Source organism: Oryza glaberrima, chromosome 5 (assembly GCF_000147395.1).
Source record: "Oryza glaberrima chromosome 5, OglaRS2, whole genome shotgun sequence".
Lineage (NCBI taxonomy): Eukaryota > Viridiplantae > Streptophyta > Magnoliopsida > Poales > Poaceae > Oryza > Oryza glaberrima.
Genome location: NC_068330.1, coordinates 14509758 through 14524744, shown reverse-complemented (window position 1 = coordinate 14524744; position 14987 = coordinate 14509758).

Here is a 14987-nt window from a genome sequence, read left to right as displayed (position 1 = left end):
AAGTTTGTAATGTTATGGCAACTAAAAAGGTAGCCCGCGTATTCGCGCGGGTTTGTACTATACGTAGGATAAATTTGAGAAACTTATAAATGTGGTATACCAGCGAAATAATATCTGCAACGTTTCAAAATTGTGTTTTTTTCATGAATTTTCTTCATTAGAATTGCATGACGAATTTAATTGTTATTTATAAAATTACCTATTGGAGATTAGGATTGGTAACTTACGGTATAAAACGGTACCTAAGACATATAACTCTTGAGGTTCCATAGAGAAAGAGAGAAAACTTAAGTAATAAAAGACATTGCATACACAACCATATATAATTAATGGCTCTACTGATTTATATTGAAAAATTGATAATTAATTTATTAAACATAATATATGACCCTCGATTTTAGACCATTATTTCTAACCATTGGATATGTAGATGATCTAACATATTGTGCAGTGTCTAACTAACCAAATTATTCGTCTTCCCTCACCATGGACGGTGGACATGTTAATTCGTGCCTCTGGCAACATGCTCGCATCATCATACTTAGAAGAAAAAAATAAGTGCCCTGCATGTATATGCATAATACATGTAACTATCTCAAGCCCCTCTTTTCATCTGAGAAAAATATTCTATACCCATGCATGCACACCGGGATGCACCGGCTAGCCCTCCAATTTGTTCACTCCATGAACAGTATGTTCCTTTGTTCTAGTGATTAGATAATTTAATAAGTACAATAAGTATCTGAAATCAATTCTTATTAGTAAAATGTATAATAAGGACAGCTCTGTAGACCCCATCTCTCCTTCTTTTTTTGGTGTATTAGTTGGATTTGAGCAACGTGATATAGGTATTTTGGGCTATAAGTTAATGTCCAACTTCCAAGGGATTAAGTTTCCCAACCCTCAGCGCCGAACTCAGCATAAGATCGTTCGTTTATCCTTAAAAAAGATTATATCTTTTATCAAGGCATTGGGATTAAGTAAATAGCATCCACATAAACGTTGAGAGATATAATTAAGTTGGTTATGAGTCAATAGGTCCATTGATGCTAAATTAAGGTTAAGGTTAATGGTTTATAGGTTATTTTGATTTTATTAAAAAAATAAAGTGGATATTTTGATTTTTAATAAGAACTTTTAGTATTTTTTTTGGTATGGATGTGGGTCCAAAATATAATAATTTTATTAGCAATTAAATATAGTTGGTATAGATATTAAACTATTGATTTAATTAAAAAATACAATGGTTCAAACAGATCATAAATTGAATATATAATTTAAAATTTACAGCTATTGAAGATTATTTATTTAGTTATAAAACATACCAAGATCAATATGTATGAGGTATATTATCTATATCTATATGTGCAAGTGCATGCAGTCTTTGACAGTACGATGAAATTAACTTAATTACCTTAGAAAAAAAAGGGTGGCGAGCAAGGAAAAAAAATCACACAGACTCTTATCATGCGTATGGATGGAAACATGTACGTGCGTTGGGCGGACTCGTACCGCCAGATTGATCTTAAGTTTGTCACTAAAGATAAATCTAATGGTATATGATGGTAAAAAAAATATTAGGTCCACGAGATTAAATAAAACCAATGGTTCGATGTTCTCCTTTTTCCATAGATTTTCTAGGAATTAATTAGAGCGTCATGTGTCAATGTGTCATCTTTGGACCATTTCTAGGAATCTCACGTGGCAGTTTAGGAGCGTTTTTAGAATATTTAATGGACTTGGGTTTGTGAAATTTACTCCATAATATATATTGCCATTTTTAATATTTTGTTTTTATTTGGTTGTCATGCAAAGAAAAATGGTATATATTTAAAGTTAGGAAAGTGTTTTTCTTAAATATAAATTTGATAGGTTCACCAGTTTAAACCATCTATATACCTAAATCTAATGGTTTTTAATGTTTGTTCATATTTGGTTTTCATGCAAAGCACAATAGTCTATGGTAAAATTTAGGGAAGTGTTTCTTTTATATATAGATTAATGGGTTCACTGGTTTAAATAATCGTTAAAATAATTTTTTTTCAGGGACAATGGTTAAAATAATTGGTTAAGAGCGTTTGTTAGAGTGGCATGTGACGGCTTAAGAGCGTTTCTAGGATGCCACGTGACAACTTACGAGTGTTTGTAGAAAGTTTCGTGGACTTTTAATTAATACAAATCTAATAATGACATAAAATATTGTGTTCATCGATCTTAGTGGAAACCAATGATTGGATGTTTCTCTAATTTAAGAGTGCCACACAACGGTTAAAAACATTGATATGATACTTAATGGACTTTAACGCGTTTGATGTCTACCTGTGGGGGTATTCTTTTCGATAAAGATAAGTTCAATTTTAATTGTGATTGAAAAAAGGAAAGAAAGGAACAAAGGAAAAAAAAAGAGAACAGACGGATGGAGTAGTACGTGCGTACTGCACGGAGGTGGGGCCGGTGGGAGGTTTTGGTTTTGAAGATAGACCTAAGGATGTAAAATAATGGGTCCACCAATTTAAATGAAAATCGATGGTTAGATTTCTCCATTTTATTAGAGTGCCACGTGGCAAAGAGCGTTTTGAGAGAGCCACGTGGCACTTGAGAGCGTTTATAGGGAGTTTAATTAATGGACTTTTAGTATATACTCCCTCCATTCCAAATTGATCTACATATAATTTTTTTGAGCTTATTCCTAAATGATCTACATATTTGTGTTCATTCATTAGGTCTCTTCGTTATTTGTGTATTGGAGTAAATAAACATTGATGCATCCATGCACACAAGTATTTATAACCTACATGCAATATCTTGATTTGCTATTGGCTAGGAAATAGTGGGGATGATGCATGCATCGAGTTTGTTGCTAAAGTAAATATAGTATGAGAGAGTTATTAGCTTTTCTTAGTCTTGGTGTACCTATAAAATATGTAGATTAATTTGGAATGGAGGGAGTAATAGATAGATAGATAGATAGATAGATAGATAGATAGATAGATTTTCAACACGGAGTAGGGCACACCCAACGAAACTTTCCTGTCCTGAAGCCGCCATTGCTTGAGGCCTTGGATTAATTGGATTATTGACAAGTTAAACTCAGACTGAGTTAACATCTTCACCACCTCCTTACAATTTTGTCTCAGTTATCACCCTTTCTGCCCCCAGTTCATTTGCAAGCTCAGCAGCTCTTTTGCACGCCAACACCTCGCTAACAAGGACACTGATTTTGCACTTTAAACACATATCTTCTCTCTCCCATAAAAAACCAATCCTAATTACGAACCTGAACACATGCGTGTCCAAATTCATTGTTAGGATTGGTCTTTTCTTTTTTGACGAAGTAGTATTTATTTAGTTTGTTCAGTGCATTATCATTCGAGATCCAATAAGCATGCACTGTTTCGGTCATGTATTTGTTGCGTGATCGATCGATCGATTCATGTACTAGATGCAGGACCACATTTTTTTGGCCGTACCAAATCTGATAAGGTTTTGTACCTTTGGATTGGGTCTGCTGATTAGTTATCCATCTCACCATTTCTTCAGGATTCATCATCATTCGTTTTCAATTCGTTGGTACCACCACACACCACACTGTTACACACAAATCGCACGCCTCCCCACTAATCCATGACCAATCATCTCAACATGTACTAACCATTTGATCTTGTTGGAAACACACATCTCTTTTCATAATTCGATGTATCATATCCAACATGCTAACCTGCTTCATGCTTCAATTTTCAGAAATTGCTTTCCTGCCAACAAATGGGGGTGAGTGCTGTTTGTGTTTGGCAACTTGGATAGTAGTACAATTATCTGCAGCTAAAGAAGCTAGTTGCAGGTGTTAATTCACTGTCAAACGCCATCAACTTCTTTGCCTGATACTGACGGGGACTTTGCAACGTAATCAGATCGAAGGAAAATATAAACTCTTGTAGTTATCGATGGCACGAGCAAAATTATCTAAAACTATCTAACACAAAACCATGTGCATTCTCTCTGCTTTATGTACATCAATTAATTAGCCGAATGAAAGCTAGCTAGACCGAGGCACCGAGCTAGAAACAAAAAAAGGTTTATTCGGTGACAAATGCAGAAGGATCCTAGTGCATTTATTTTTGAACAACTTGCTGTAATTAAAGGTTAGAATGACTGCAATTAATTAGTAAATTTCTATGTATGAAATTCAACTAGTGATGCAAGTGGCACTGAATCTTGAATTGCGTCAATCCTTTTTATCTGAATCTATCTACTAGCCACTAGTGAAGGTTCATAGTGGAGTCCAGAAATGCAAAAAATATATCCTTGGGTGCATTATTATACTCCACCGATTGCATGATTTTTTACCAGTGGTGTTTGGTCGGTTACAGTTCACAAGAGTAGCTGAGACAGTCAGTCAGTGCGCTCATTGGCTGTCAAAAAGGCTCTCTGCATACATGTAAGCTTCTAGAGTATATGGCACACTCTAACTACTTGCACCCAAATTTGATACTAGACGTCTGTCATCCCAATATATATATACTAACTTGTTCAGATACATAAATATATTTTGAGAAAGATGTAGTACTGAAAAGTATGGTTCTTAAAGTGCGTAGTATAATGTTTCACCTAAATTTTTTTCGTCGCTGATAATCGTTTCTCTAGTAGTATACTGGTGCCTTCATGTTCTTGGGAGATCATAGAAGCACTATTCATAATTAACTAGGGAAACTATCGACTCTTTAGCAAAGGGAGAGCAAACAGCTTTTGATGTGAATTCTTTTTTCTTAAAAAAAACACTTGGTATAAATTCTTAAGGAAATACTAGTAGAACTTTTAATGTGAAATCTTGAAAAGAGAACAACTTTTGATGTGAACAAACTGTAACATGTGCATAAAAGAATACTCATTAATAAAGAGTAGCGCAAAAGAAAACTAAAGAAAGAACACTACTTAACCATTGGATATATTCAGATATATATATCTGATATCTGAAAAAGACAACAAAAGGACAGGAAGTGCAACGTCAGAAAGGCAAATATATTCAGAATATGTATAATGCTGGCGCCGTCTTCAGGGGAGAAAGAAACTATTCTGAGTGCGATCGAATATCTGAAAATTCTTGAACACTTGCACACTTGCTTGACTGACTGCCTCCTTTAATTCGATCCCAGCTAGTGGACACATCTGCGATTTGGATCATTCTCAGACACTCTGAGTGGCCGGCCACCTGCAAATTCTGCAAATTGCATGAAAAGATATGGTTTTCTTGGAATTCTGTTTTGTTTGGTTCGGTGAATTTGGAGCTCTATATGTCTGTGCTTTTGGAATATAGAATATGGTTTTCGGAATTCCGTGTGCTCATTCAGTGAATTTGGATTGGTCCTATTATAATCTTTTGACGATGCGCCGCTTCGACCTGTTGCATCAGAAATCGAAACCTCTGACTGAATTTCGTACAAATCTAAGGCTTGGGTGGGACATATAAGCATCGCAAAATGAACAGGTTCAGAGGAATGTTGGCCCTTAGTCATCATTCCATCAACATCGTTTGCCACCGGACACCTTGATGGATCTCTCATGACAAATCATTGGTAACAACTTGTTGATTGTTGGTACTTGTATAGTCATCATTGTAGTTCTTCGATTTAAGCATGATCTTTGATTTTCATTTTGGTTCGTCTATATTGATTGATTTATGTCTCAACTTGTGGTCACCATGATGCAGGCTAGTCTAGTCATCCTGGCCAGCAGGTGAAGAGTTGCTCTGGGAATGGATGGACCACTGATCGATCGATGCTGCCACTGTAGATCGAATACTGTCTGGATCGATCGATCGATAGATGCATCGACACAACAACAACAACATCAGCTCATACAGTCACAGCACACTGCAGCATTAGCTAGAGAGAATAAAACAGTACATGGATTGGAACATGTGCAGACAATATGATCCATGAGTGTCCATTCGATCCATTGAGCATTTGCAGGCAGCTGGTGCTTAATATATTTGCCTTTTCATCATCATCGTCCGATCGATCGACGCATGACTACCGGTTTCAGAAGATGGTGGATTGATCGATCGGTGATGATGGTTGTTGGAGATGACGGTGGTGATGAACTACTGATGATCAACTTGCATTGCTGCCGAGATGGAGATGTGTGGACGTACTATACGTGAGATGGATAGATACTGGTAGAAATACGAGATCTGCCTGATATGAAAATCTGAAATGGCATCGCATATGCCTGCTGCTGCTTCTGAATGCCAGCTTTGGTGGACAACTTTATGAGTCAGACCGGTGTCATATGTGCACCGCACACATCTACCACGATCGATCTGGCGAGTTCAGTTCGTCACATGTTTCTTGGCATTTTTGTCATGTCGACATGGATATGTATCATGGATGGATGGATGGCCGGTGCGTGTGTTCTGTTGTTTTTGAGGCGCGGGTTGGGGATCCAGATCATCGTTCGTTCGGGGAGCAGTTCACGCTGCCGATCCTTTTCCAGCGTTGGGATCTGGTTTCTGGCCCCATCTTTTCGCTTATACACGTTTTGAATCGCTTATTAGGGTGTGTTTAGTTTCAGAAAAGAGTTGGAAGCTTGAAGAAAGTTGTGAGTTTAGAAAAAAAAATTAGAAGTTTATGTGTATATGGAATTTTTTGATGTGATATGATGTGATGGAAAGTTAGAAATATGGGGGAAACTAAATACGGCCTTAGTGACTAAAAAATAATTTAAGGATCAAAGTTTTTACATATGTGTTGTTAGTGATTAAAAAATAAAACTTATAATGTATATATTTTTAGCGATTAAAAAACAAATACTATAAAACAATGATGAAAAAATCATAAAATCAAAATTTTAAAATTTGACTTAAGAGGTACAAGCATGAGCAGAAAAATAGGAGTTCTTTTGTCTACGAGATGTGAGGAGTAAAGTATAGACATGCATATTAATGGTTGAATTTGCATATACCTTAAATGGTAGATGTGTTTTGGAGTAAATTGCATGTGCTGGTGATCAAAACTTTTTAAGCGTTCGTTTTGTCTATTATTTCCCCACGTTCTTCATCTTTTACTGTACAATTATCATGAATTGTTATACCGTTGATTAAATATGTATATTGCCTATATAATTAATTCATTGCATATATGACATCCTAATAAGCGTCTAACTCTATAGGATTAATCATAGTGTATAGTTTTTACCTTGATTCATACACAGATATTTTTTCAAGTTTATATAGTATCATAAGTAGGACGGATAAGCATTAATATTTTTTTATTACACGACAAACACAGGCGTACCATTACACGCAGCAACAGTCACAACCCTGCTTATCATAATTTTAGTTAATATTTTTTACTCAAATTTTATACTAGTACGTATACGAAAATGAACTTAATTTGCATCCGTAGTGCCACCAGCGTTTTGCGTACGGATCATGCAAATTTGTGGATGCGCGTTTTGGATTTTTTGGTAGTAAGTGAGACCGAGTCGTTGAGGAAGGGGTGATGATAACACTATACTTTTAACACAGTAATTACTAGTCTTCTCGGATTCGATCGTCGACGTTAGCGTAGTGCTAAATCTAATCGATCCCCATGTTGCTGTCAAACCTAACTTTCAATGATGCTACATGAATGAGAAAATATATATATATATATATATATATATATATATATATATATATATATATATATATATATATATATATATATATCAATATATGTGTGTGATCTAGAGCTTAAGCAATACTAGATTACCCACAAATCAGTGTGATAAGAAAGCGACACAAATGAATTAAATTCACTGTAATTAAAGAAGGCTAGCTAGCTGTTCAACTCTGGAGAGTGTACTGTGACATGAGCCGCCTGTGCACTGCTAGCCACGGACTAGATTTAGTGGTTACTGGACATGATTAATTCAGTATTAAACTGCTAGTGTACTTTGCTCATTGTCTGATGGCCCAATTTTTCCATTAGTTTGTTCAAAATTTGGCCACCTTTTTCCTGAACCACTTCAGCTTTTGACAAGGACAAAATGTGTACACATGCATGCATATGGATGGATGCATGTTGTTTTACTTTGCCTTGACCTTGTGATTAGGTAAACCTTGATGTTTATTAATTAGTCTGCATGCATGGTCATTATCGAGTGATTAGGGTCGCTGTTATTCAAGTGTTTTCTTAATAGTTGAAGGAACCAGGTCGATCGGTCAGGCATGATTAAGGTAGCTTAATTTGTGGACAAGATTGAATGGGTTCCCCCATAGTTTATTATATCTCTGGTTACATCTAGAGTGAGTGATGTGAAAGTGAGCTATATGTGTTTTGTTTTTGTGGGATATTTTTGGTAAATCAAGATGGAAACACGAAGCGACCAGATTATATTGTATTTCATTAGCACAAGAAAAAAAATCTACACTTTACTCCTCTCTCTCTCTCTCTCTCTCTCTCAAACTCCTCTATTTCTTAGCACACACTTTACCACCTAATTAAATTACTGATGAAATTAATTCACTTTATTACAACATTCCCCCTTATGTTTCTCTTTATATACAAGTTATATTTCAAGGAGAAATTTTGTGTCCTATTTTAATCTTGGTATCTCAGTTACATAGGTTGGAACTTTTGCGTACAACAACTAACTTAAATATCAAAATTTATAATAGCATGCAATATGTCATGAAAATATTTAAAATTATTTGTGACATAAGAAAATTGTCTAAAATCATGTTCATATGCATATGTTAAAAAAAAAGAAGAAAACACTTCTAGAAGAGAGAGGGATAGGAGATTGGCAAGTGGATCGATCTGGTTAGGGTAGTATTTTCTTTGTTATAGGAAGCTTGAAAGCCTCTCACTAGTCACTACCACCAAAAAAAAAATCGAAACTGGCCCATCACTGCCGGTTCTTTTAGAAGTGGAAATAATATTTGGTAGCAAAATACGAAATACTTTTTCAAACTTTTTTGGAGCCTACGAAATCCAGAAATCTAGGACACCACTATTGCCTCTAGTTAAATACTCCCTCCGCTTCGAAATGTTTGACACCGTTGACTTTTTAGCACATATTTGACCGTTCATCTTATTCATAAAATTTAAGTAATTATTAATTCTTTTTCTATCATTTGATTTATTGTTAAATATATTTTTATGTAGGCATATAATTTTACATATTTCGCAAAAGTTTTTAAATAAGACGAATGGTCAAATATATGTTAAAAAGTCAACGATGTCAAACATTTCGAAATGGAGGGAGTATCAGGTATTACTCGTAGTTTAAAAACCAACAATGATACTCCGCGAGTACCATTTGTCGACAGTGCGCTGCCAGTTAAAAACAAAAAACATAATTGATGCAGTGATGAGGCTTGTTTGGTTGGTAGTGCCCGTCTCTCTGTGGCATGACAATTCATTTGCACGTAGCTCTCAAAATAACTAGAAATTTAACTCTTTCAAAGGAATAGTTAGTCCACATAACTGCAGTACCCTACTTAATTACGTTTTCATATATATCATCCGTTTACGTAAAACGTTGTAGGCCCACTACGATACTCTCTATTGCTAATAGAAAGCAGTTTGAATCGTTGATCCTATTCGATAGAAGAGTTCAGATCTATTTATACAATTATACTATCCTCTAATTAGTATAGTAGAAACGCGGAGGAGCATTATTGTAAAAAAAAAGGTGTGAAGGGGTATAATCATCATTTAGCCATGAATAAACATTTTTTTCCTTTTCTTTTTAGCTTTTTCAATGGAATATGAGCGATGCTAGCGTAATGGATTACCACATATTGATCTAGCCCAAAAAAAGACAAAACGACAAAGTTACCCCTAACAATCGTATTAGTAAATTACTAATTTACCCTTAATAACAAATGGTTCATATCATTTTTACTGATAGTATATAATACTACTAGTAGAGAGCACCGAGTATCGCTCAAAGATGATATGATAGGAACAAATGGTTTTATGTGCTAACACGCTTGCCTATCTAAAATGATCTTAATGTGTGACTAATCTCGCTACCGGTATAATATTGACCACAAGGCCAGGGCTATGTACTTATTCCCTTCGTCCCATTAAATAAGGCACGCACGTATTTTATGATTCAACCCTCTAAATATTTGACCAATTATATTTTATTATAATCAATTTTTATTTAATAAAAATAATATATTTATATTGATATTTAAATTTACTTTCATATAATTATGATTATGTTGCTATAGACATCGTAATATTTAAGAAATTCATAGTCAAAGATTAGTTTTAAAGACCGTGTTATGTTTGACCGTGCCTTAGTCGGTGGAACGAAGGAAGTATTAGACATGAATAATAGGTAAATATATATGAAAAGGTGACAATTTTGACAGAAAATAAGAATTGTTTTGCATAAAAATAAAGCATGTATGGTTTGACTCTGATATATGAACATGTCCAATGGTTTGGACTATTGATTTCGTGATCGATGCTGGCCCTACGTAGATGGAGAGGATCTGACCTGAAAAAGGCCAGTACTGTGTGCCACTGTGGCAAGTGATTGCATCACACGCCATACTTTGCCGACAAATAGTGCATACGTGAGAAATGCCTGTGCTCTGAACTATACTCCTATATATGTTTCCAAATGGACGTCGGTGTCGATCGATTATTATTGTTTCTGTTATGACCACCAAAAATTTTAAAATGGTTATATTTATAATGCACGAATGTTGCATAGCCTACAATTAATGTGACTCGTCATTGATGATAATGATGATGTTGCTCGATTATAAATTTTTTATATGGGATTCGGATGGTCCAGTGTGAAATAGTAATTTTTTTTCTTCAGTTTTTTCTTTGAAAAATTGTGACTCATCTGGAATCAAGCACCAATGCCGATTCATGCCAAGGACCGATAGTAATGAATTTGTATTGCCAAATCCTATACTAGTAGAAATTAAGGAGTAAAATCTCATCTCCAACAATAGCCATAATTTTATAGAATAAAAAGGGGTTGTCCTGATTTCCTGAGAACCTCGAAAATACCTTCTACTCAATCCAGCAACAATTTTCATTTCCAATGCCTCATTTTTTTTCTCGATTATAGATGCTAATCACCTAACAGGCAATTTTCTGAGCTCATTCCTGTTGAAAGTATACCCTTAGGCCATTCCCAACCTAAGACACTAGACATTCTTTCCATCAACTCCACATCATCAAGAAACTAGTACTAGACACTACTCTTCTAATGCAAACACCACTATTCCATATTTCAATTTAATGCTACTTATGTCACATGATGTCTTAAATGTTGTGTAGAAACCATGTCTCATGCAAGACATGGTTTCCTTCTCTTTCCTCATTTATTCACCTGCCACATCATTTTTTATCCTAGGTGGCAGCTTATTTAATGCTATGGACACTATACTAGTCATTGGGTTGGGAATGGCCTTAGAGCACCCGCAATGGTAAAGTAATGTGCTATCTATAAAACATGTACATCTCAGCAATAGACTAGATTAATAGTAAACCACTTCAATGGTATGTCTATATGGGTATCTATAGCTCTCTAATCCATTGCCTCGTTTTTCTCTATAGACTATCTCCATATTAGTAGATAGCTTTGTTCTCTCTCTTCATTTAATCTCTTCCAAGTAGGAAAATATGCTGACATGAATCTCTTGTAGAAAGCCTATAGATAACCATTGTGGGTGCCCTTATATGCGCAAATTAATATTCATGGGAACCAAGGAACTTTGTATGGACACACGACTTAACTACCACACACGCTTTAGGCCCTGTTTGATTCAGCTTACGATTATTATAATCTAGCTTATTAGGAGTAAGCTCAAGCAAACAAGTAGATTATTATAGCAGATTATTATAATCTATAAGCCAGATTATTATAATCTGATAAGCTGCTCTAGAGGAGCATTTTTCAGATTATTGAGTGGCTAAAGACCCACTACCCCTACATACTTGAGAAAAATTACCCACCTATGCTATCAACTGAACAGATAGCTGAGGGCATTATAGACTTTAGCCTTTCAAACCCAATAATCCATGCCTTCAATAATCCAGACAAACAAACAACTCACAACTTATTCTATGCCAGCTTATTATAATCCAACTTATAGTAATCTGGCTTAATAATCTAGATTATAATAATCATAAGCTGAAACAAACAGGGCCTTACTGTATTTATAGGCTTATAGCCAATTTAATATACTCCTAGATCGCATACAAGTAAAAACATGATAAACATATTTGAGCACAAACTCAAGATAGATTACATACATGCATTATCTCTACTTTTAGTACATGACACTGTTTACTTTTTAAATATGTTTAAGATAAATATATAACTATTATTTATTTTGTTATGATTTAGTTTATCACTAAAGGTTCTTTAAACATCACTTATACTTGTTTATGTTTCCAAAAAAATGAATAAGGTGAATGGTTAAACATACGTTTAAACTAGAAAAATATCCGTGCGTTGCAACGGGTGAATGTTATTTTAATCTTAGTATTGTTATACGGTTTAGCTAGGATAAAATTCATTGTGGGAATTCGCTTGGATTTTTTTTTTAGAAAATCATGAGCTGCAATTAGGAGGCGGACTTTCATCCCAAGTTAGCATGTGAGTTATTTTAAAGAAATTTCTTATACGGCTTATTTTGTATTTCCAAAAGCAAATGAACTTAAAATCTGACTCAAACACGAATTTGTATTTCCAAAAGTGAACGAACTTAAAAACTGACTCAAATACGAATGACATATCAAAATACCGACAAAAACATATTTAATTTTTATAATAGTAGAGAAGTCAACAGTGTCATATATTAAAAGATAAAGAGAATATCATCTAAATCTGATCAAGTACGAATTTGACGATCTGATGACAGATTAAGCATATGTTTAGTTTAGGATAAGATGTAGGATAGGTTAGATCAATCCCTATTATTTGGATAAGATGGTCCCATTTATTTGTTTGGCATGAAGTATAAAATGATCCCTTTTTTCGAGGAATGGGAGGGTGTGGGTCACATGTCAATGAAAAAGAGGAAGTGGGTTTTATTGGTCTGTTACTTTTTTAAGTATGGAGATGAACGAGATCTAGATAGAATATTCATTTTTAGAGATCATCATATCCCACATGTCTTCGAACCAGAGATTATAGGTTTGCTCTTCCTCAACCCGTCCTAACCCTCTATTTCCAACCAAACACATAGGGATGAGGTAGGATGGTTGGACTCATTCTTGTTATTTTTTTAATAGGATGATTCGGTCTGTCCGTTTGACATGAGGGATGGGATGTGATGGTTCAGTTTTTAGACGATGTCTCACATGTCAGCGAGACTGAAAAGTGGGCTGGATTGGTCCGCCACTTTTTAAGGAACCAGCCCGGATCTTAGGGAAATATTTCTTTTCAGGGATCATCTCATCCCACCTATTTTTAGACCAAGCACCTTAAAAAGTGGGTTCGACCCAACCCAACCTATTTCATCCCTTAAACCAAACAAATGCACACACATGCTACAGCTACCATCGACGATATAGGCACGTTTCACATGGAGAGGGCTCCTCTAAGACTTGGGTCGCTGACATATGGTCCCACAAGCTATGGGGTCCAAATGTTAGCCCCCAAAATTAGAGGGCAGTAAGTTAGATGATCACTTTCCTGTTTCACACATACGTTTGGTACATGATCATGGACACCTTATTAATGAAATAGTTAGCATGTTCTTCCCGTGTATTGCTTGCTACCATCAAAAATTATGAATTTAATTAGAAAATACCATCGTATATATTATTGAAATGTGGATGTATATGCCTCACATGTCATTCTTGTATGTCATGGTATTTTAGGTATCCATATGATGTTATTTCTTAAACTTTTCGATCTCTCGTAAATACTCCCTTCATTCTAAAATGTTTGACGCCGTTGACTTTTTTTTAAAATGTTTGACCATTCATCTAATTTAAAAATTTAAGTAATTATTAATTCTTTTCCTATCATTTGATTTATTGTTAAATATACTTTTATGTATATATATAGTTTTACACATTCCACAAAAAATTTTAAATAATACGAAAGGTCAAACATTTTTAAAAAGTTAATGGCGTCAAACATCTAGAGAAGAGGGAGCATATGTCAACGTACATCTCTTTTAAGCCAAAATATGCAGATCATCAACTGGTGCGTTATTGCTAGCTCATATTTCGTTTTAAAAAAATCTGGATGCAGAATTCACGTGCTCGTTTTAGTATTTCTTTTCAAAAATAAAAAGTTTTATTAATTCAAATGGTTTCCCCGTAACCATTGTGATTAATTCGTGATTAGTTCGCCGGGGTACTAGTTTTGCACATGCGCAGTATTATTGTTCATTACTAAGGCCCGGTTTAGTTTTTTTTTTTCACATCGTATATACGGACACACATTTGAAGTATTAAACGTAGTCTAATAATTAAACAAATTACAGATCGATTCAGCCAGGAAACTACGAGACGAATTTATTAATCTTAATTAACCCGTCATTAGTAAATGTTTACTGTAGCACCACGTTATCAAATCATGGCATAATTAGGCTTAAAAAGATTCGTCTCGCAATTTCCATCAGAACTGTGTAATTGGTTTTTTTTCGTCCACATTTAATACTCCATGCATGTGTCCAAACATTCGATGTGATGAGTAAAAATTTTTTGTTTTGGGAACTAAACCAGGCTTATTTCCACCATACAGTAACCGCCAGTTAATTAACTAAGTAATCAGCAGATTGGACGTGTATACAAGTTCTGAGATAGCCTTCAATTAATCGAGATATTATATTCAAGCCGTTTGATTTGCCATTTGTGTGTATAATTGCGTCAACGACATTAGTTGAGTACGCCCATGCCATTCGCCAATTAGTAATTAACCAGACGCTTAAATTAAATAAACATGTTTTTGTTTACTACAGCTGTATGCAGCGCGGATCGCGCAAAAATCATTAAGGCATGTACAACCCA